General features: G+C 38.2%; 1 non-coding gene across 1 annotated transcript in view; it reads left to right on the forward strand.

The window, feature by feature from the left end:
• Positions 1 to 22,024, forward strand: part of Vis1 — a 43,934-nt gene extending 21,910 nt beyond the window's left edge. Inside the window, exons 2-3 of the transcript XR_374337.4 lie at positions 18,086 to 18,296; positions 19,313 to 22,024. This is a non-coding gene — a transcript (viral integration site 1). The remainder of the gene's footprint in view (positions 1 to 18,085; positions 18,297 to 19,312) is intronic.
• The last annotated feature ends 253 nt before the right edge of the window (positions 22,025 to 22,277 follow it).

Below are 22,277 nucleotides of genomic sequence, written 5' to 3' on the forward strand. Positions count from 1 at the left end.
TTCCCCCAATCTTTCAGTTTTCTTTAAGCATTTTACTTTTGCATCTTTACTTTGTTCTAGAAAAAAAAAAGCATTAAAGCACTTTCAACACACATTGAAACCAAGCAGTTAGTTGATTGTTGATTCAAAGTAGATTCTATAACTTCATATTCATATGAGTGCATGAGTAAATAAAACCTTGAATTGAAGGAAAGAAGTATGTAAGATAAGAAGTAAGAGAAAAACTAAAGAATGCCTTGTCCCATTGACATTGTTACTATCCTCACAGTATTTGTGTGTGCTATTTTTTATTTTGAGGATTTCTTGATATATTACATTAATATATACATATTTCTTAGGTTAATAACTAACTTTACAAAGCCCAGATTTGTATCTACCTACCATTTGTATCAGCTTTGAACCTATCTCCCATTCCTGATTTATGTGAACAACTTAATCAGAGTAAAGTGGGTTTGTAATGGAAGGAAAGAGCAATTGAAGCAATGGATGGACATTTGCATATGGACAACTGGTCAACTTTCTATTACTCCCAGAGCATCACTCACAGGGAGCCGTCTACTCTGAGCTTCAGAGTAGAGAACATCCTGATTCTTGCTAATACATCACATTTTACAGAATACCTATGTTAAGTATATCTGGAGTGGATACAGATTTTGCTTCAGAAGATGGGCACTGTGTAAAAAGGATTTTCTATTAGTGTCTATAGCTTTCATAGTGTGTCCCCTAGACTTGATCGATGAAGAGAAAGCCAGAGAGGGAGAAAGAGCTAAGTAGACCTGGCTTCAAATGATATACTTTCTCTTTTCAGAACCACAGTTTAAAGCAAATAAAGGCAAGCATTCTGTTTACAGGACAGCTAGTTGGAACCCGCCCCTCATAGCTGCAGAAGGCAGGGGTTCACTTTGCTTATGTTCCTTGACATAGACTACTAATTGGCCTCTTGATTGTCAGTTCGACACCATTTTCAGCACATGAGATGACTTCCTAATTGATTAAACGTGGTCAAATAATAACATTTGGAAAAGCAATGAGGCATCTGTGCAACTTAAACCTAAGGTTGTGGCCACTGAGGGGGAGGACTGCAGAATTAAGGAGAGCCAAAACACAGGAATGTGTAATGACATCAAATTTAAGATCTAATTATACAACACACAAGGAAGATCACCCTCTTCCCTCCTCCCCACCACACCATGCTCACAGAAACCAAATTGAGCAACGCTCACTGAGAGAAGGAAGTGAGACTTCGTGGAGAAAATGACCCTTGGAGGGTGAATAATGTTTGCATAGTTAGAGAGGAAGAAGGACATCCAATTAAGGGAAAAAAAAAACCTGATGTGAAAGTGTGTATCCTGTACATCAGAACTGTTGCAATGAGACTCACTGCAGGCCAGACAGTAACCAGGGGTTTTTGGAAAGGAAAATAAGTGTTGGGAGGCAGAAATAAGTGCGACTCAGCTTTGTGGTATATTGGGGGGGGGGGTGGGCACATAGGTTTTTGGGCCAGATCCACCTGGGTTCAGCTATCACCTATTATGTAACAACTGGGCAACCCTGCATAGGCTACTCAATCTTTAGTGTTTTCATTTATATAAGAGACACAATACCCACAGTGCTGTTTCCAGAGAGATAATATAAGATGTTCAAAGGGCTCCCTACATAGTAGGCATAGAGTAAGATAACTTTTATAATTTTTTTCTCCTATTTCCTTTCTCTGTGGCATAACCCACTAGTTTAAGAAATATATGTAAAAATACCCACATGGAGTATATATAAAGTAATATATGTGACATAGTATAAAAATTCCATATCATGTGTGTGTACCGAGATGATTATGATGTCTGCTGGGACCATTTTGGAAACAGGGCAGAGGTGTCTAACAATTGGGGTGTGTTTTGTAGCAGTTCAAATGAGTGTAAATGCTGGAACTCCACAACGAGTACACACCTTCATTAAGCTAATATGCTGTGCAATTGAGCTAAACTAAGTGATAATGCTGGTGGTGGCGACAGTATTTTATTAAACTTTGTTTTAGCCTAGAACCTTGTGCATTGTATGATACAAGTGTTTAGCCAAGATCTATCTTCAGAACATGGCAGAAGTTGTTGTATACCATATCCAGAAGGTAAAACTTTATGATTACAGGTCTGTAACAAATTGTTTTCTCTTCTCTCTCTCTCTCTCTCTCTCTCTCTCTCTCTCTCTCTCTCTCTCTCTCTCTATCCCTTCCTCCATCCTTCCATCCCTCCCTCCCTCTCTGCCCCCCCCTTATTTGTTTGTTTTTTGAGACAAAGTTTCTCTGTAGCCTGGCTGTCCTGGAAGTCTCTCTATATAGACCAGGCTGGGCTCAAAATCATAGAGATCTGCCTGCCTCTGCCTCCTGAGTACTAGTATTATTGTTTTAAATTGAGTTTTGTGAGTACTTAGAAGCCTTTGAGCCTCCTTTGCTTCTTTGGTTGATGTATAATTTTTGTTTTTGGTGAGTTGTGAAACTTTATTTATTTATTTAAGGATGGTCTTACTGTATATCCCTGGTTTACCTTCAACTTGCCATTATAGACCAGGTTGGCCTTGAACTCTTAGAATCCCATTGCTTCTGCCTATGAATTAAAGGTGTGGGCCACTGTGAGTGCTTCTGAATTTTATCCAAGAAATTTGGATTGAAAACCGAAACTCCATTGAAATAATTGGAGATATTTAGAACAACTCTATAATTCTTTTTTATTACTAAAGTGTACTTTGCTGTCTACAGTTATTGTATTTTTTAGCCAATATTATATTTCATAGTCTTAATTTTATATAATGCAAATTGATGGCTCTTTCCCAGGACTAATTTTTTATTGTTTATTTTATTTATTTACATTTCAAATTATATCCCCTTCTCAGTTTCCCCTCTGCAACCCCCCCATCCCATACCCCTCCCCCTGGCTCTATGAGGGTGCTCCTCCACCCACACATCCACTCTCTAACATCCCCCTACCCTGGGGCATTCAGCCTCCACAGGACCAAGGGCCTCCCCTCCCATTGATATCAGATAAGGCCATCCTCTGCTACATATGCGGCTGGAGCCATAGGCCCCTCCATGTGTATTCTTTGGTTGGTGGTTTAGTCCCTGGGAGCTCTGGGGACTGGTTGGTTGATGTTATTGTTCTTCCTATGGGGTTGCAATCCCCCATTCAATAATTCTACAGATTAACCTTGACTCTTTCTCTTATCAAATTATAATCACTCTGTATTTCCTTGTTGATGTCAACTCTTTGGGGATAGTAATTGTAAGCGTGTACTGTTCACACACTAAGTGGGTACTAGCTTAGTGATTTTGGATAATATCTACAGCTTGTAGATATGTAGTTTCCTACATCTTGAGAACCCAAGAAGTCCTGAGAACTTCTCGTCATTCTCATTTATGTGTATGGTTCTGAGTTTTTATAAAACAGAGACTATTATATAATCATCTCACCTTCTATGTAGAATCCAGGAAATCATGGAAATTAGGATCATGAAGTAAGTAATTAATGTTATGCTGCCAGAATGACTTTGTATATCAAGAGCTAAAATTTAGCAAAAGTGCCAATGTCAATTTTAAAAATGAGAACTAGGAATTATAAGACAAGAAAATATAAATTAGCAACAACAATTTCAGTTCAGGATACTAAGGCACCAACATCTCTTTGTTCCGTTAGTTGGAGTTCTTCAAGTCTTTTTATAACATATATGGAAAGCGAGACATAACCATATGGTGGACTTTTTGATTTTCTTCTGTATATATACATTCGGTTATTTCCAAAAGTTCTAAAGAGATGCTGTGTTTGTTAACCTGTGCGACAGGTGTTGTTGCTCTGTAACCTGTGTGATGTGATGGGCATTGCTTCTCTGTAACTGGTGTGACAGGTGTTGCTGGTTGGTTACCTCTTTGATGGACATTGCTGGTTGGTAGTCTATGGGATGGAGGTTGCTCCTCTGTAACCTGTGTGATGGGTGTTGCTTCTGGGTAACATATGCTATGGGCAATGCTGATCGGTAACCTGTGTGACGGGCGTTGCTGTGGTAGGAGTTTCCCCTGATGGAAAGCAATGAGACCACATTTGTTCCTTTTTCACTTTCCATTTGGAAGTTACAGATGCAGGTGGCATCTTGCGCTCCTTAGGTCTTTTCTTTTTCTGGTTCTATATAGTGAAGATGTGCTCTCAGATCAGAATGCCAACTTCCTAAGGAGTTGCCAACAATTTAGGAATTCTGGAATATGGCAAATAAATAATTTGTCTCCCCGGAACCTATCTTCTGCTTACGAAGGGTCTCTACTGATAAAAAACTATGAAGAAACATACACATTATCAGAATTACTATTGAAATACTATTATTAATTATTTTGAGATGGGGTCTCAGGATTTTATCTAACTCCTGGTTATAAAATGATCCTCTTAACCCTAGTCCCTGTGCAGTTAGGACCCTCTGAGTACATACTACTTCAACCAGGTATTATTTTAAGAATACACACAATTCTGGGCTCAGAATATAAATAATCATCTTGAGTTTTTTTTGGTTGTGTTTGATTTACCTTTCCTTGCTTACTAATACTTCATACTATATGTTTCCTACGATTTTTCTTTTTCTCAAAATTCTATAATTTTCTTTGCTTTCTAGTATGGTTCTATACCAGTTGTAAAGTTGTTACCTCCTAAGTTTTGCTTTTCATATTTGTATTTAATTTATCTTTACCACCCCATGATTGCAATTCAGGAAAGAATAGAAAAATTCTAAGACCTAACACAGAAAAGTCATTTTTGAAGGGAAAGCTTTCTATGTGTCTCTGGCAAAGAACAAGGTTTGTTTCCCTGTGTCTCCTGTCTGTCCAGCTCAGCAGGGGGTGGCCCCTTGTCAGCATTCGGCCCATCATACTGAAGAACACCTCGCCTCCTAACTGTGTCCAGGCTTCACATAAAAGGGAGAATGCATTTGCTTCCACAAAGGACATGCTCACTCATGGTTGCAGCACCTTGGGCAGAAGTAGGTGCATGTCCTCCTAAATGCAGAAACAAGCTTGCAATCTTCCCTAGCCTGTGTGGCCTGGAATGGTAGAAATGAGCTCAGCCATGATTTCTTGCTGCTAGGCAAAGGTTATAATCACAGGAGGAGGGGCAGTGGGAAACCACACGTTGTTTGGCAGTGGTACAGAGGTCTGGAGACTGACACAGTCACCATGTAACTAGTTCTGATCAGTCACCTATGCCAGTCTAATTCCTCCTTTCAATCACGGAATCATTGTCAAAAATAAACCAGGCTTTGAAGGTTAAAATCCTGGTTTTTAAATCCTCCTCCCATATGCTGCTTGTGGCCAATATATTCCTTGGGAAATTGTTTTGTTATTTAAACAAGTTCTTATTCTTACAGTGAGGATATCACCAATACTACATACAGTCATTTTTTATTGTTGTCTCCCTTCTCCACTCTGAGAACAATGTGAGGTCTATGGGGACAGAGCTTTTTGTCTGTTAACTTCTAAGGTCTCAGAACATCCTTAGTACGGAAACTATTAGATCTTTGAATAAATCAGTGTACGTAGATGGCTTTTGTGAGCACCACACAAAACTACAGATTTGAAATCCATCACACGAAGATTGGTCTGTATATAGGGCTTAATAAATGTTATCAATTATTTTTATAATTTTGTAAAGAGATTGACAGGTAAGCTGAGGGGCTGGAGAGAAGGATTAGTTAGTAAAATGCTTGCTCCACAAACCAGAGGATCTGTGTTCAGATCGCTACCACCCTGTGTGAAGCAGAATTCCCTAAAGCCTGGCTGACTGTCTGTAACCCTGGTGAGGGGAAGCAGAGATAGTAGGTTTTCTAGGGCATGCTTGGCAGCTATTGTTGGGAATCTCCTGGGTCAGTGAGAGGCTGTTTCCTAAAACCAGGAGTGTAGACAGTGATGGAAGAATATATTAGATATTGAGCTTTGGTCTCCACATGCACATAGATACGCATGTGCTCACACGCATGAGCGTACATAAACACACACACCACGCAATAACATGTACACAGAGAAATCATTTTAGACTTCCAGATAATATGAATGTTAAAGGTTAAACAAGATGTGGTACAAGAAATAAGTTAAGGGAAAGATAAGCTGCAGTGGTTGGAAGGGCCAATTTGATTTCACATTCAGTATATTCCCACAAAACTTGCAAAAGTTGTAAGCACTTTGTGATTCAAGTTTGTAACCATCTGACAGAGAATCATTATTAATTTGAAGGTACAGATTGGAGGAGAGATGCATCTCTTGGGGCTTCTTTAGCAGCTTTGAATAACCTCTACTTTAATAATTGTTTATCCAGTCATCTATCTATTTATCTATCTACCCATTCATCTATCCATCTACCCATCCATTATTTTATCCATCAATACACCCTCCCATCCAGTTTAGTAAAATTTATTACACATACACTTTGTACCAGGGGAAACTTGCCTTCTAATTTTCTTTCTTTTCTAACAGGATAACAGTTTTTACTACGTCAAGCAGTGATAACTCCAAAGACCCACAGTTCAGATCATTACAGGGTGAAAGTCTTACAACACATGTTGTCTCATTCCTCCTTGTAACTGAATGGCAACATCAGCAAGTGTTCTAGCAAAGGTGGGGCTATTGATTATGACAACAGACCTCCCATTGATCTCATCTCTTAGGCAAAGGTTCTCTCCTGATTAGCTTGACCACTTTTTTTGTTTTGTTTTGTTTTGTTTTGTTTTGTTTTTGTTTTTGTTTTTGTTTTTTTTAAGAGAGGGTTTCTCTGTATAGCTCTGGCTGTCCTGGAACTCACTTTGTAGACCAGGCTGGCCTCAAACTCAGAAATCCACCTGCCTCTGCCTCCCAAATGCTGGGATTAAAGGCATGTGCCACCACTGCCCGACCTACATTTTTTTTCTTAAAAAACAAAACAAAGCAAAGCAAAACAAAACAACAGAACAATAGCAACAAGAAAACAATAGCAAAACCAAAACCAATACAAAACCAAAATGTTTTTAACTGGAACGGAATTACATCCCTTTGCCCCATTCTTTTCCTCAAGTTGATAGTCTTTTGTTGTTGTTGTTGTTTTTGTTACAACATACATGTATGTGTGTATGTACAGACATATAAATACAACCTTGTTATTATACATATATGTGTATACAGATATCTAAGTACAACCTTCTGAGAGTGTTTGTTTGTGTGTATATGGTTTCAGGGTAGATCACTCTGCATTTGCTAATGCCCCTTCCATAAACATTTGCATATAGGTCTTTACCTAGGGAAGGGACCCTGTGAAAATTTTACCCCCTTCTAAGTTAATGTGTCCATTTTTATTCTCATTGTTCTGGTCTTATTTATACAGTCGTTACTAATGCATTTTTTGATACTAAGTATAGTTAATTGTTAGATGAAGAGTTTAAAACAAAGAATTTTAAGATGTGTTTCTCTTTTATTCTGAAGATTTTTTTTCAGATGGTTGGGGGCAAATAAAAATATGTTGTGTTTATTTATGATACATCTCTGTTGGGAAACAATAATCCTTTTGCTTCTTAATCTAAATTGAGCTGCAGTGTACCAATAAAACAAGTCACAACATAGAAAGTAAATTTTCTCTGTATAAATAATTAACTCTTTAAGATTTATTGGCCTCTCTCTATTTGCCCCTTTTTCTGAGTGGTGTAATCCAAATAAAATGTTACATTTATTCTTGTCTGATAAAATATTCATAAAAGAAACCACTACCTTTGGATTTGGATTAGGAAGCTGGAGAAAACATGATTATGAATGTTGACCCTTGTCCAAGAGTTACCTAAAGCCCATTAGCTGAAACCAAGCGGTCTGCGGGGAATCTGCTTTCATTTGCCTGTATTTTCTTTTGCTCCTTGGTGCTTGTTAAAAGTTGTATTACCTTTAAAGGACTATGGGATGAGTTTGAAACCGGCAAAAGCCCATGATTAATCTATGCTACATCTCCTGTACACGATGATAAGTTAGCCAGGACTTGGCCAGAAAATCAGCATGGGTCATCCTTGTGGCTCTGGAAATATCAAGAGTGATAGAGAAGGAAGATTCAGTTCCTGGTGAGCAGATCTGACTGCCATGGAAGTGAAATTTAGAACTGAGGTTTTGGTCTTTCATGTCAGCAATTAAAGGAAAAATTCCTTTGGCTTTGCATGTGTTCCCATTCATCTGTAATATAATAGGTTTAATGCACATTTGAGATTATCTAGTGAGTTCCAAGACTAAAGGATACTATGGTTCCAGCATTCTATCTAAACTTACTCTAAGCAAAGTTTTCTGAAGACTGTAATGTCTTTGTTGGTAGACAGTAAGTATTAACAAAGCTAGGCCTCTAACCTTTTTTTTCCTCCCAGTGCCGGATATCAAAGGTTTTTGTACATGCTAGCAAGTGTCCTATCACTGAGTTATAGATCCAACCCTGTTATTTTAGCCCCTGAAATATCAAGAAAATTCATTTAAATTTTTATTTATGTTTTGTATATAAGTATTTTGTTCGTATATATGTCTAGTTCTTGTGGAAGCCAAAAGAGTAGATCAATTCTCTTGGGCCTGAAGTCTCAGATAGTTGCAAGTCATCATTTGGGTGCTGGGAATTTCACCAGGCCCCTGGAAGAGTAGCCAGTTGCTATTAACTACTAAGTCATCTTTCTAGTACTGAAAAATTGAAAGGTTTAAAAGTAAATTACCATGTAAGTGATTGCTCGGTCCTTCCTGGGGACTTGTTACGCTAGGGAAACAAAACGAAGTCTGTGATTTAACTCATTTCCTAATAAAATCTTTAGGTGACAATTAAACCATTTTGCTTGTAAGAAAGGGCTTCTCAGACTCCTGTTTTCACTGAATTGTGGTGCAAATAATTTTGTCTGTAGCTCACATAACTTTTTTTTTTAATTAAAAAGCTGCATGTTTGAGTCCTTCAAAAATTAAAATAAATGTGAGAACAGAGATTCCTTTTCTATCTATCTATCTATCTATCTATCTATCTATCTATCTATCTATCATCTATCTATCTATCTATCTATCTATCTATCTATCTATGTATCTATCTATCTATCTATCTATGTATCTATCTATCTATCTATCTAAATAGGCCAAGTCATAAAATGTAAAAGTCTGGGAACTATTGAATTGATCAACATTAGTTCTATAGCTAGACTTGCCATGTGAGGGTGACTATTCATGAGTCTCTATACCACCAGCCTAATCAAGAGGTATTGAAAGAGCTAAGGTTTGTGTATAGCTTAAAAACTGACCTGAATTAGACCAGACCAGCAAGACCAAGGAGGATGTGAGCTAACAGGAACTGACAGGGCCTTTGCAACTGAAGCGTCAGCATTTGGCTGGCTGGCTGTGGGGTAGATACATTTCAGTGTCAGCATCAGGGCTTTGAGTAATTCTCATTTCTCTGATCTGGCAGAGTCTGAGTATTTCGGATAATTTGCCTTCCTACATTGAATTGTGCTTGAGTCTTATGGGATGGGTTTCTTTATTCTACCTAAGAAATGATGACACCAGTTAGAGCTTGTAAGTTCCAGAAAAAAATATAAAGCTCCCATTTGTATATACACGCTATCTTTCTAAATATGTTCAGGAAGGGGGTTCTAGGAAACTTGAAAATCAGAGAAAATAAAATTGCAAAGATTAACTTTTTATTGCTTAGATTTTCACGTAATTATAAGTTTGGGAGCATACTGATTATATAGTTTTAAAATCTGGTGTAATTCGTTAATAAACATTTCTTGATGACCTTGGTGAGCCATCTTTCAGGAGCATGGCATGCAGTGGCTGTGAATTTCCTGTTTTGTTACTTCATCTTGCTGGGGATTGGGGCTGTCTGCAGTATTTCCCTTTGGATGTCAGGGTGAGCAGGGTCACATCACCTGAGTTTGCTTCCTTACAGTGCTTTCCCAGAAGTAGAACTAACATTCCATTTCTCTGTTAAAAGTATAAATATTTTTCAGACCTGAAGCATGAGTTAAATATTTTTGTGAGAAGGGGAATTAAAGTAGGAGACTGGTTTTGAGACTAAAACAAAACAAAACAAAACTCCCAATCTAGATTAAATGGCTGGACCACCCACCCCTTGGTGTGGAGAAAAAGAAAAAAAATAAAACAAGAAAGAGTAGATTTCTTCTGTTAGAACTCCTGGGGGACCCCAAAGAATAAAGAGTGATCTTTACACCAGAGCCACCAATAGTTCCTTCACAGGCACTATTGGTGTTCTGAGCCAGTGGTTCTGGCAATAAGGCTGCAACTATTGTATTTACAGGATGCAGGCCTCCTACAATAGACAGTCATCCAGCAATGTGGGCAAGTATTAACTCTGCAGTAATGATCACATTACATTAAACTTACATGCATGGGAATTTTGGTTTCCACCTGCTGAGGTTTTGTGCGCTTTGCAGAAAGTGCAAACTCAAGTTTTATAGTCCTGTGGGGGACAGTTAGCTCTGAGTTCAGGTGATAAGGGAAATTCTGTTACGGGAATAATTGAGGAAATGCATGTGAAATGTCAGGTTTCGTGTAATTTATGTCTTCTTTTGTTGTGCAATTTTAACCTGCAGTTTTTGTACCTAGCCAGTAAGTGGTGAGATGGGATGAGAGTCAAGGATGCTGTGTAAGCATCCTTTACCTTTCTCTGCTCAGATGCAATCTGATCAACCCCCCATCTCTGTGGGCTGTAGCCATGGTTTTCAATTAAATTACTCTACTGACATCAATCTGATTTTGGACTGAATTTCACATGTTTAAAATACTTAAGCACTATTTACCAATCCCCAATGAGAAGTAATGAAATAATTCTAACAGCAGAACGAACGCTGATATCCAGCCCCAGACAGCTGAATTAAACAGAATTGCAGCTCTGCGAGATGATACAGGTAAACATAGCTCAAAACAATCACTTCATTCAACAAGGGGAGAGAGAGAGAGAGAGAGAGAGAGAGAGAGAGAGAGAGAGAGAGAGAGAGAGAGAGAGACAGAGAGAGAGAGACAGAGAGAGAGAGACAGAGAGAGAGACAGAGAGAGAGACAGAGAGAGAGAGAGAGAGACAGAGAGAGAGAGACAGAGAGAGAGACAGAGACAGACAGATTATATTTTCTTTCGTTTAAACATCTTTAGGAACTTTTCAAATTTCAGAACAAAATTTGTATACTATAGTATCCAAATACTCCCTTGTACTTGTTAAATATATCAACCCCCTCCTCATGTGTGTAGTATATGTATGTGTGTGTGTGTGTGTTTGTATAGATGCACATGCACATTTTCATATGTGCTTAAGGAGGCCATATTTCAACATCAGCTGTCTTCTTTGATTGCTCTTCACCTTATTTTTGAGACAGGGTCTTTCACTGAGCCTGACACTTGTCAATTCAGGTGAATTAATGGGCTGGGAAGGAATGTTCAGGGATCTGTGAATCTCATTGCTACATCTCCTTAGCTTTGTGCTTACAGAAGCATGCCACTGCACCTCATTTTCTCCATGGGCAGTGGGGATCTGAACTCAGATCCTTATGTGTGTGTGGCAAACACTTCAGCAACAGAGTCATCTCCAAAATTTCTTTTGAATTGCCTTATATGGCAAAGACTAGAGAGTCACTGCTGTTAGCTGTCCACCACATTGCATAGTGTTTGTTATGAATACTCACCCTAGGTGCTCCAGTTGGGTTGTGACCGTGGCACTCTTCTTCTCTTAGGGCTAATTGTTCCAGTTTTTTATGCTTCTGCTACAAGCGGATATTTGAAGCTTTCTTATTTGGACGAAACTGCATATGGATGTTTGCAATTTAAAAGAATGTAATTCAATCCAAACACATCGTATTTCTAGAAAAGTTTTTATTTATTTATTTATTTACTTGTGTTCAAAGATGAGAAGGTAAAATACACTTCAATTTTTTTGGAAGATGCAAATATTTGTAAGTTAAATGATAATAGTTTAAGTCTGGGAATTGAGAAGGAAACCAATGACCAACATCATTAATGAAGATTTATTGAATCCTTTCCCTTTAAGTTACAGAAGATAACAGCAGTGCCATTAATAAGTGGCATTTCTCAAGCTGTGCAAAGTTTGTGTCTTGCCAGAGGCCTGCATCAAAGACATCATATGTTTCTAAGTTTCTGAGGACAAAAATCACAGAGCATGGGGACATCAGACAGCCCCTAACTGTGTCTTTTCCATAAGTGACATACCTTTTCCTGCAGCTGAATGTCAGGAAGTCATCACAGAGCTCCTACCAGACTGCAAAAGAGAACAGATCTCATGAAGTGCCAGAGAAGAGCATGCATATCTGGGAATAAGTGGCTGTTAGGAGTCACAAAGATGCAAAATGTCACAAAAGAACAAATTAAAAACTTAAATAATAAAAGTGAGAAATGCTTATATTATGACTTTGAACAGTGTAAGAGAATATCAAATGATTAATAAAATCACTTACCTAACTCAGATATTATGTATGTGGCCAATTTTTAAGATTGGTTACATCATTGTGGGATTTCCTGTTTTACTTGCATGTAAATAAATAGTATGTACACAAATATAATCATGCTATAAATGATATTGAAACATGTTTATGCCATAGCTTTTCCTGGGAAATGTCTTCATTTGAACAGGTCTGTAGTGAGGGGCTTTCTCTGTTAGCACACATTTCCTTTTTAAAAAATTCCTTCCACTTCTAATACTTTCATTTTAAAAGATGGAATTGTACATCGAGTGTGTCTATTCTAATAGTGATAATCACAAAGTTAGTGACAGAAAGATGCTGATGCCTGATATTAGTCAAGCATTGACTATGGACCATGGTCTGTGCTAATAGATACTTTATAGTCAGTGTCTTTTTTTTTTAATCTTCACAAGTTGAGAATGTATGAAACAGGTCCTAGACTACTCCCACTTAACCGAGGAAGAAACTGGGTTATTGTTTGTTTCAGAAACATGATTGAGATCTCAGAGTAAGGAAGGGCAGAGCCAATTAGGGAGGGTGTATGTTGGCTACAGGTTATGAGATGCTAAATTTTGATTTACACTTAAAAACTCATCTAAAACATTTTAGTATCACATTACACGAGGAGTGCTTCTTGCTTAAACCTTCTCAACCCTGAGTTGGTATAAACTTTGTTGTCCTGACATGTGAAAATTCTCATGTGTAGGTTTACAACTTGATATGTGAATAGAAGCAAGATAATATTAGATATTTTTGGGAAATTGTATTTATTTTGCAATTGCTTCTTATATCATACTGTCTGAAAGCAAGGGTTCATCACGATGATTAATTTGTCTTTTCTACTTAGTTGTATATTTTCCCCTCGTTTGAATCACACTTCCTTTCTAATAATCCTCAACCAGTAGGCTGCTTCTTGCTTTGAGATTTAGAGCAGGCCTTGAGAAGGAACATTATTCTGAATTCTGAAAGGCATTAATTGTAAAAATAGGTTTACGGTGTTGTGCATTTTTGTTGTACTATATGGCTACATGGCAAAATATTCACATATTCTTTAGTGTTAGTGTGTGTGAATGTGTGTGTGTGCGCACATACTTATGCCAACATGTGTGCATATTCATGAACTTGAAATAGTAAGAATCTAGTTGATCATGCAATGGTAAGGTCCCATTGGAACCTAGTTTAAAGGCAGTATTGAACTTAAAATTTTTCTATTGAGCGCACACTGTACACTAATTCATATGCCAATAGTGTTTATTAGTTGTCAGCAGGGAAAGAAGATACTCAAATTTTCATACCATCAAAGGTTGACTCAGTTAGGAGCAAGTTAGAGTTGTATAGTAAAAGCCTTGTCATTCCTTATGCATGTCCCCTGCCCACTCTCAGAACTGATGTTTTTTGATAACATCTGGATGATGAAGAATCATTGCAAAGCCTTTCCTAAAAGATGTCTATCTACTCCTTCGAAGAGTCAGCTGCCTCTGAAGCAGACATTGCATAGAGATGATGGCTCAGGTTCTGGTATCTCGGTAGTACAAGAGGCAGATATCAGAAATGTTTAGGAGAGAAAGTCAATTGTGTTTCTTGGTGGCTTTGATTTGTGTGGTGAATGGGAGAGACTTGTAAGGATTGGACTGAGAGGAGAGCAGGGGGCAGGGAGCTGCGATTTTGATGTAATATGAATAAAAAAAGTAAATTATGGTAAGAAGTAGAAGTAGAAGAGGAAGAGGAAGAGGAAGAAGAAGAAAGAAATAACACTGTTAAAATGAAAAAAAAACTGTGCTGTAGATACATTCTAGTGCCATTCTCAGTTCTGGGGCCAGTGGGCTAGGACTGCATAGGTGGAAAAGATCCTTGAGTTACTTTGGGAATGACTTGAACACTTGGTGCTTTGAGATACCAAAACATAGGAGTCTCATGCTGTGCATGGCTGGGCCTTTGCTGCCTAGTGGTCTCCTGAATTTTTCTGAGCACTGAAACTAATTTTGAATAATTTATCAATGATATGTATGTATATGTATATATATGTGTATATATATATATATATATATATATATATGAGTTTAAAGTGATTTTGCCTTTGCTAATAGAGTTTGAACATTTTATTTTTGTGTTTTCAAAATTCTCCCACAATATTTCATACTTTGTTGATATTATTAATAGAATTTCCCCTGTGTCATTATAGTCTCTTAAATAGGTTATTGTTTCCATGAAGATAAATTGGGTTTTAAAATTAGTATGCTGGCTTCTTACGTTCTCTTTAAACATTTTGTTAAAGGTTTATTTTTCCCAATTTAAATGTGTCTCTATATGTGTGTACCTAAGTGTAAAGCCATAGGTGTCACATGCTTTGGAGCTAGAGTTACACGTGGTGTTGAGGCACCCAACATGGGTACTGGAAACCAAACTCAGGTTCTCTTTAAGAGCAGTCAGCACTCTTAAGCATGGCTTATTTACTTTTGGGAATGGTGCCTAGTATGTGTGCCCGGAGCAAAGAGATGAGGGAGTAATCAGAGATCCAAGACAGGTCATGGATTCAGCAGTTTGTAGGGTACAGATAATATGTTACCTTTGTGGGTCAGAGAAAGAATCTCATCTTCTCCTCTGAGTGCTTTCAAAAACGTACATTGAAGGAATGATGTTGCTGATAACTGAAGTGAGTCACCCTGACTCCCCTACTATGAAAGTGCTATGGGTAGGCAAGAAGCAGTTTCAACTCATTTCTAAAACTTACATGAGCATAGTGTTGGCCTGAGTCAAGTTGCTGGCTGAGGAGATAATGAAAAAGGGTTGAATTTGGAGATATTTGGAATGTAGGTTCAATAGGATTTCTCAATTGACTTTGAATATGAAGTAGGAGGGAGAAAGAGATGTTAACAACGCCCCATGAATTTCGGCATTAGTGACAAAAGATGGAAGGTCTTTTTACTGAGATAGGGATGATTAATAGGATCTCAATGGTACCAACAGAGAAGTTGAATATTAAGGCCAAGAGAATGAAACTTCCAGGGATTATCACACCAATTCCTTCTCTTTCTATCTAAGCTTTAAGATTCGGCCAAGACAACCCTTGATGAACCAGGTTCTGAACAAGATATGAAAATGGGTAAGAGAGGAAAGAAGCTGGCCCCAGATTCTGTATAAGATATTTAACTTTCTTTTATATAATATAATATAAAATATAGTATAATACTACATGGTACTTGTTGAGTTGAAAAAAATTGTGTTATTAGTCACAGACAAATTCTTTTCAAAAACCACTATATATCTGTCATTTAACAAATATCAAGTATCTCACCTTAGTCCATTTCTATACCAGAAGCAGCGATGACAGGGAAGTATAAGATTCAGTCCTTGCCCTAATGTAACTCATGACCTTCAGGGCCAATAGACATAACCAAGAAAAGGAGGGTTTCTCAAGAGAGTGGTTCTAAGCTATGAGTAGGGAGAAGCAGGATGATGAATTGTCAGGTGAGTGGGGCTGTGTCTGTTTTGTTGGAACCGTCTTCCCTCTCCTCTCCCCTTTATGAATCAGGAGTTTAAGCATTAACAGATTGCAGGCTATTGTATCATAAGACTCTTCATTGCCTGAGTTGAATTTCCTTCAGGACTTGCAAAATCTTGGGTCATGGGATTCCAACCTAAGATTTAAAAAAAAAGTCTGCAGTTTCTGTTCCTTGTTTGTAATTCTTCTTCTTCTCTAAGCACCATGACAGGAGCACAGCCTTTCCAGAGGGTACCTACCTAAGTTGAAGGTGGCCTTCAGTTATCTCTATAACCAGGTGCTCCAGAAGAGGGGGATGAGCATCATTAAGCAGTGAGCAGCATCAGGTAGAGTTGAGGATACCTATGCAGGTTTTGTTTTAAATTTTCTCTCTATTTTCAAAGGCTTCTAAGAACATTATTGTTCCTTCTTGGGGTGTGTACTTGTTCCCATAGGCATCCATTTTCTTGTCTTGATGTTGACTAGAGACCCATCAAGGTCCACTACACTTGACTGTTGTTTGTTGTGGAGCAGTTACAACCATCTCAGGATTTGTAGTAAGGTGTTGCTTAAAAGAATCCATTCATCCTGCTACCTATAAAGTGATGCACAGGTAAAGATAGCTTTGCATCCAAATAGGACTCCTTGTATACTTGACTACTAAGCCTAAGATTGTCTTTGAATTTCTTTGATTTATCTTCTTTAAAGAGTCTTCTGATATCTGAAACAGTGAAAAATAAAGAAAAGTAGGGCAGCATGAGGAAGATAACACAATGAAGTGGTGTGTATTGGTGTGTTTGTTTCATAGCTATGTATTGCAGGCCCGGTACTGATGAGCATCAGATCACATGGTTGGGCAGTGAGGTGTGAGTGTTCAGGTTTGTATCTGGGGCAGGTTAAGAGGAGAAACTTTACTCCACTGATTCTGTATTTGGGGAAGTGTGACTTTGCTTCAGTGTTCCGCCACCCTTATAGAGCCCACACCCCTGCAGCTACCAAGAATTCTAGAAGTGGTGGCTTAGTGTTCTTCCCATCTAGGGCTCTCCTCCCACCACCTCCCCATCTGGACCTAACCTATGACTTCTGCTATCTTATTCACCAAGTCCACCTACAGTCAACTAATCATCTAGTGTTCATGAATATGTCTAGGGAAATAATTTTACATTGATGACCAAAAAAAAAAAAATCTCTTAAAATACAGAAGTGAACACAAAGAGTTAAAAAAACGAAGAAATCATTCACTTTGAAATATATGGTGATGTTATTATTTTTAAATAATATTTGTTAATAGGGAGGTGTGGGTATATTATGAATTAAATCAAACCACAATTGTCCCTGAACGAATTTCACAATACATTAATTGAAAATCTTTAACTTTCAATTTCCAACTTAAAATTTTTTATTGTGTTCAGAAGAATGCATTTATCTCAGTTCAATAAACAACCGTTTAGGTTTATCATGGGCTATGTACTGTGCTGGGTGCTGGGTAGCATGGTAGGGACATCCCTTCCAGGTGAAAATGGGCATGTCAGAAAATGATACCATGTCAGGGATGCTCCACTCCTCCATTAATCATCAGGTATTCAGGTTGAGGTATTTTAAAGCCTATTTCATCTGCACACTGTATGAGGTTTCTATTTTTTCCCAATGCTTATCAAATGGGAAAACTGGAGTTCTTAGAGTTTCTGTCGCCCACTCAAGGTGACAGTGTGTGGTTAAAACAACACCTTGTATTTGGATTATCAGACTCCACAGTTTGCACTGTTATTGTGAACACCGTTTTCCACTATGAAAATATTTAGAGAAATGTGAAATGGGTTGATGTACATGTGTGTCTATTTAGGCAGCATTAAGAAAACAGTTCCTACAATGTATCATTATTAAATTGCAAATTATAGTTCAATTAGGAAGAGAATAAATTAATTGGAGTTCCCCATTTTCTTGAAAAATCAAGATAGGAAGGTAAATTTACGTTGTCTAGATTTTCCAAAAATTTATGGAGGAACGTTGACTTGTCTAGGCTGACCCTAGAAAATGTTTCACATCTCCTGCTTTGAGATTTTCTTTGCATTGATGTACTTGTTTTTACAGACATAAATTTTGTCATTTAATAATCAACCTTGTTTTTATTTTTAGGAAGACTCCTGTCACTTGTCAGCAGACTTGACTTTCAGTAAACAGTTGGTGTCTATGAAAATCTAACTGTCTTGTTAAAGAGAGTGATTTCTGCATTTGGCATTTGAAAGACTATGGAGGAGGCTTGAGTGGCATTCCCACCATGTTTCCTGAGCACAGAGGACAGCTTTGCAAAGACACTGCTTGGAAGTGGACTGCGCAGGCTTCTTAGGTTTGAGTAGTCATAGTTTTAATGAATGATATCTTTGTTGTGTAGACAGATTACTGCAGCAGGTTGACAAAGAGTTCTGATGAGTTCTGAGTGTGTGTGTGTGTGTCAGAGAGAGAGAGAGAGAGAGAGAGAGAGAGAGAGAGAGAGAGAGAGAGAGAGAGAGAGAGAGAGAGAGAGATATTTTACCTCTCCTACTCTTTGAGGTCTATGAGAAGAGGGCAATACCTTCCAAAAGGTAAGAACTCATTTTAAAGAAAGACAGAGGGAGGAAGGCAGAGTGAGAGATCATCAAATGAGGAAGTGATTCCTCTAATTATCAGAAACAGGAGAGGAGAAATAATGGCTGAAGTTCACCTCCCCATGGGGGAATGAATCATCAAAATAACCGGTGGAAAACAAGCTTGTGCAACCTTGAGCAGTGTGTGTCACCGGCTGGTGGAATTTTTAGAAAGGCAGCAGTTTGGGCTCATCACTGCGGTTCCTGATTGCACACACCTGTTTGGGGCATGGATTTTGCAACCCCCCAAAAAGGGGAAACTGAACTCACTGCTCCTCCTGAGCTGTGCAAAATAGCAGAAAACCACAGCTGCTTGAGCAGTTAACAGATATCAGTAAAATACCCATGTTACATAATTAAGGATAACGTTCTTGAAGCATATGGGCTGAAGGTATTATACTCTCATTAAAACTTTAGGTAGCAAACAATTTAGCACATTCTCATCTACTTCTAGAGTTGAATTCTATAATAAATGTTTGTAATTAGGCATGCTGTTAAACAGGTTATTAAATAATACATGAAGACAATGGCTCATGAAATATAGACAGTTCTGAGGTTTATGTACAAGTGACACAGAAGCTTGGGGTGAGCCATGGGAGAGTTCTTCTCACTGACTTGGTGAGCGTACACTTCAGGTAGCTTGGGTAAGATGGGAAGAAGGTTATGTGGTTGCCTCGCTTGGCGGTAATCTTACAGAAATGCCAACTGAGAACTTCAGGTTTTTGTCTTTTCTGTTTAGATATGTAGCCATCTTCTGGGACCTGCCAGTCTTGGAGAGAGAGAAGATCCAGAATTCTATAAGCCGCAAACACACTGTATTAGAGCAGGCTGAGATCAGATGGCTGGGGAGAAATACAGATGGATGGAGTTAAGTATGGGCGAAATCAACGTTTCCAGATGCACAGGGTGGACTAAGGGTGCTGTTCTTTTTGATGAAGAGCAAGGACAAGAAGCATCTCTTGTGAATCACTAGGCAGGTGTTTGCTCTCTGGGGAAGTGACAGGAAACTCATCCCTGACCCGAGGTTACTGGGAGGAAAGAGCTTCTTTTGGTTTTGTTTCTCTGCTTGGTGTACAAGTCAGTGCCCTGTCTAGGGAAGAAGAACGCAGATGATCCTTGGATGTCCCCAAGGGAAGAATGACCACTCTATTACAGAATTAAGGTCATCTAGAGATCCTGTTTCCTATTGCACATGAATATGGAATTTGGTAACAGAATAAACATGACATTTGGAATGTTCCTAGAGCATACTTAGGGCAACTGGCAAGGCTGACATAGCTTTTACTGATCTGTCTGTTTAGTGAGTGGACAGGATGCCAGTCTGGCAGTTTGCATTGGCAATAAATCACTACTAGACATTTTATTTAAAATCTGGCACTGGCTTTGGAGAGGTGAGGGATTGTCAATTTGTTTTTATTTTGAGGCCAGGCACAATCATAACACAAACAGGCCACCTGGAAACTTTAGCACATATGTAAAAGTGTGGCCCTGGTCTGTGGCCATTGCATGCTTGGCAGGAGCAGGGAGAGGTAAATGAGAGTAAGCACTGTTGACCAGGAAGACTCTGGCAGACCTGTGCAGCCCGAGGCAGCCCTGCTGGAAACCATGCTGGATCCGAAAGTGTGATATAGGAAGGCTATCATCAGCATAATAGATGAGATAAAATTTGTTTTTCTGTTTTATCATGAGATTCTCACAGAATACATTAGGAACACACAAGCAATGCATTCCATCCGAGAGAGAGAGAGAGAGAGAGAGAGAGAGAGAGAGAGAGAGAGAGAGAGAGGTCACTCCAACAATAAAGTTAAGTATTGAGCTGGTTTGTTCCTGCCTTTGCCATCCTCCACCTCATGTCTTTTCTTCTTCTCTTCCTCTGGTTTTCTGCCTTTATTTTTGTCTTGGATTGCCCCTTTTTTAAAGGATAAATTGTGATCAATGTCTCGCAGTTTTGAGTGAAAAAATATTTCACGGTAGGCACTGGAAATGTTCTTCGGTGTAGAGTTACTGCCTAGCAAGCATGAAATTTAGCTTCAATCATAGTGCTCACACACATGCATACACATGTGCGAGAATGCATACACACTTATGTGCACATGCATGCATACGCAAGGAGAAGTTTAGACTCTTACAGCTACTGCAGTGGCAGAAGTTAGGGCTCCTTTTCCACTCTCAGCAATTGTGAGATTTTCTGAATATTGTGTAAGGCTGAATAGTATCACTGTGTAGCTTTTTTAGTTTTTTCATTGTGAACATATGAGCTACTCCCCCTGCCCCCTAGGAAAATCATATTTCAAGTACACCGACTTACTAAGACACCAGTCTTCTTGTCTTCATTTGCATGTAATATTTACAAACCTTAATTAGTCTCCACCTTGTTACTGTGCAAACTCTTAGGATCACTTAGATATAGCTTTGTGAATAGCTTCATTTGTTCATTTATTAGAAATATATAATTTACTCATTAAGCTACAAATATTTAAATGACCCCGACTTGGCTTTCAAAGAGCATTTCACCTCTTTTCCTTGATTTTATATGTATAGTTTTCATAATAGTATATAGCTAAAAGTAGGAAAAATATAGACTGGTATCTTCTTGGTAAAATCATTTGAAGTGATGTAATGGTCAAATGCAAAGGAAGGCACCATTTTAATGCTGTACTGAAGACACTCCTGGTATTCAGGACATTTGTACCTAAAGATACCTGGTATTAAATACTCAGAAAAACTGTCGAAATTAGATTTATGACCTCAAGGACTTTTCTTTGTTTCGATAAATGTAGTATTAGACTGTTTACAAAACGTTCTCAAAAGTTTTCTTATGAATGTAATAGGGAGTCTGTTGCTACAATGTCCCATGACTAAGCCATGACTTAGTTGGTTGAAGACATTCATAAAAGGATACGAAGAAAAGCAGAAAATGAGAGCCAGCCTCAGTGAAGCCACTTAAAAACACCACAGTTCTGGTAGTTTGAACATATCCAATGGCTGCTTTGAGTGTCAACTCAGCAAATCTGTGCCCCGAAAGATCAAGTTGGGGTGTGTAGGTAATGACACAGATCCCTATATTTAGGATCCCGGGAGCTCTGAGAGATACAGTCACTTATTGGGCATTTGCATTTCTATCTGACTGCCCACAGGTAACAGTGGCAAACAGACTTCCATCCTGGTACCTGTTTGCAGCATTTTTTTTTTTTTTGATTCAATATACACATGAATTTGGATTGCAGTTTTCTGATCTGGGTGTCTTCTATCTATTTTAAGGGCATACATACATCTCCATGTGTATGTGTTTACAGGGCTCTCGGGTTTAGAATGTTAAGCTTTATGTATTTAATTAATTCATTAATTAATTTCTCCTATGCTATGGTTGTTACAGAGCACAAATTATTTGTGTGTGTTAATTAGAGTGTAATTTTAAATTAATTAAATTTGTGGATTCAAAATATTAAAAGTCCATGTCCTTTTTTCCTTCTTAAAGTTTTGAAGTAGATAGCACAGTTTATTAAAGAATGAGATATAAGATAATATCATATATGCATATGTAGATATCTATATAAATAACTTAATGGAGAATCGTAAGGTTAAAAGTATCTCATTTTTCAGGGAAAATGTCACCAATATTCATTAGGTTCTTTAGGCACAGAAGGTCACATTCATGCATGTCCTACTGGCTAACTCAAACAAAAATAGTCTCTGAGGCAGAG

This window comes from Mus musculus, chromosome 2 (genome assembly GCF_000001635.26).
Source record: "Mus musculus strain C57BL/6J chromosome 2, GRCm38.p6 C57BL/6J".
Lineage (NCBI taxonomy): Eukaryota > Metazoa > Chordata > Mammalia > Rodentia > Muridae > Mus > Mus musculus.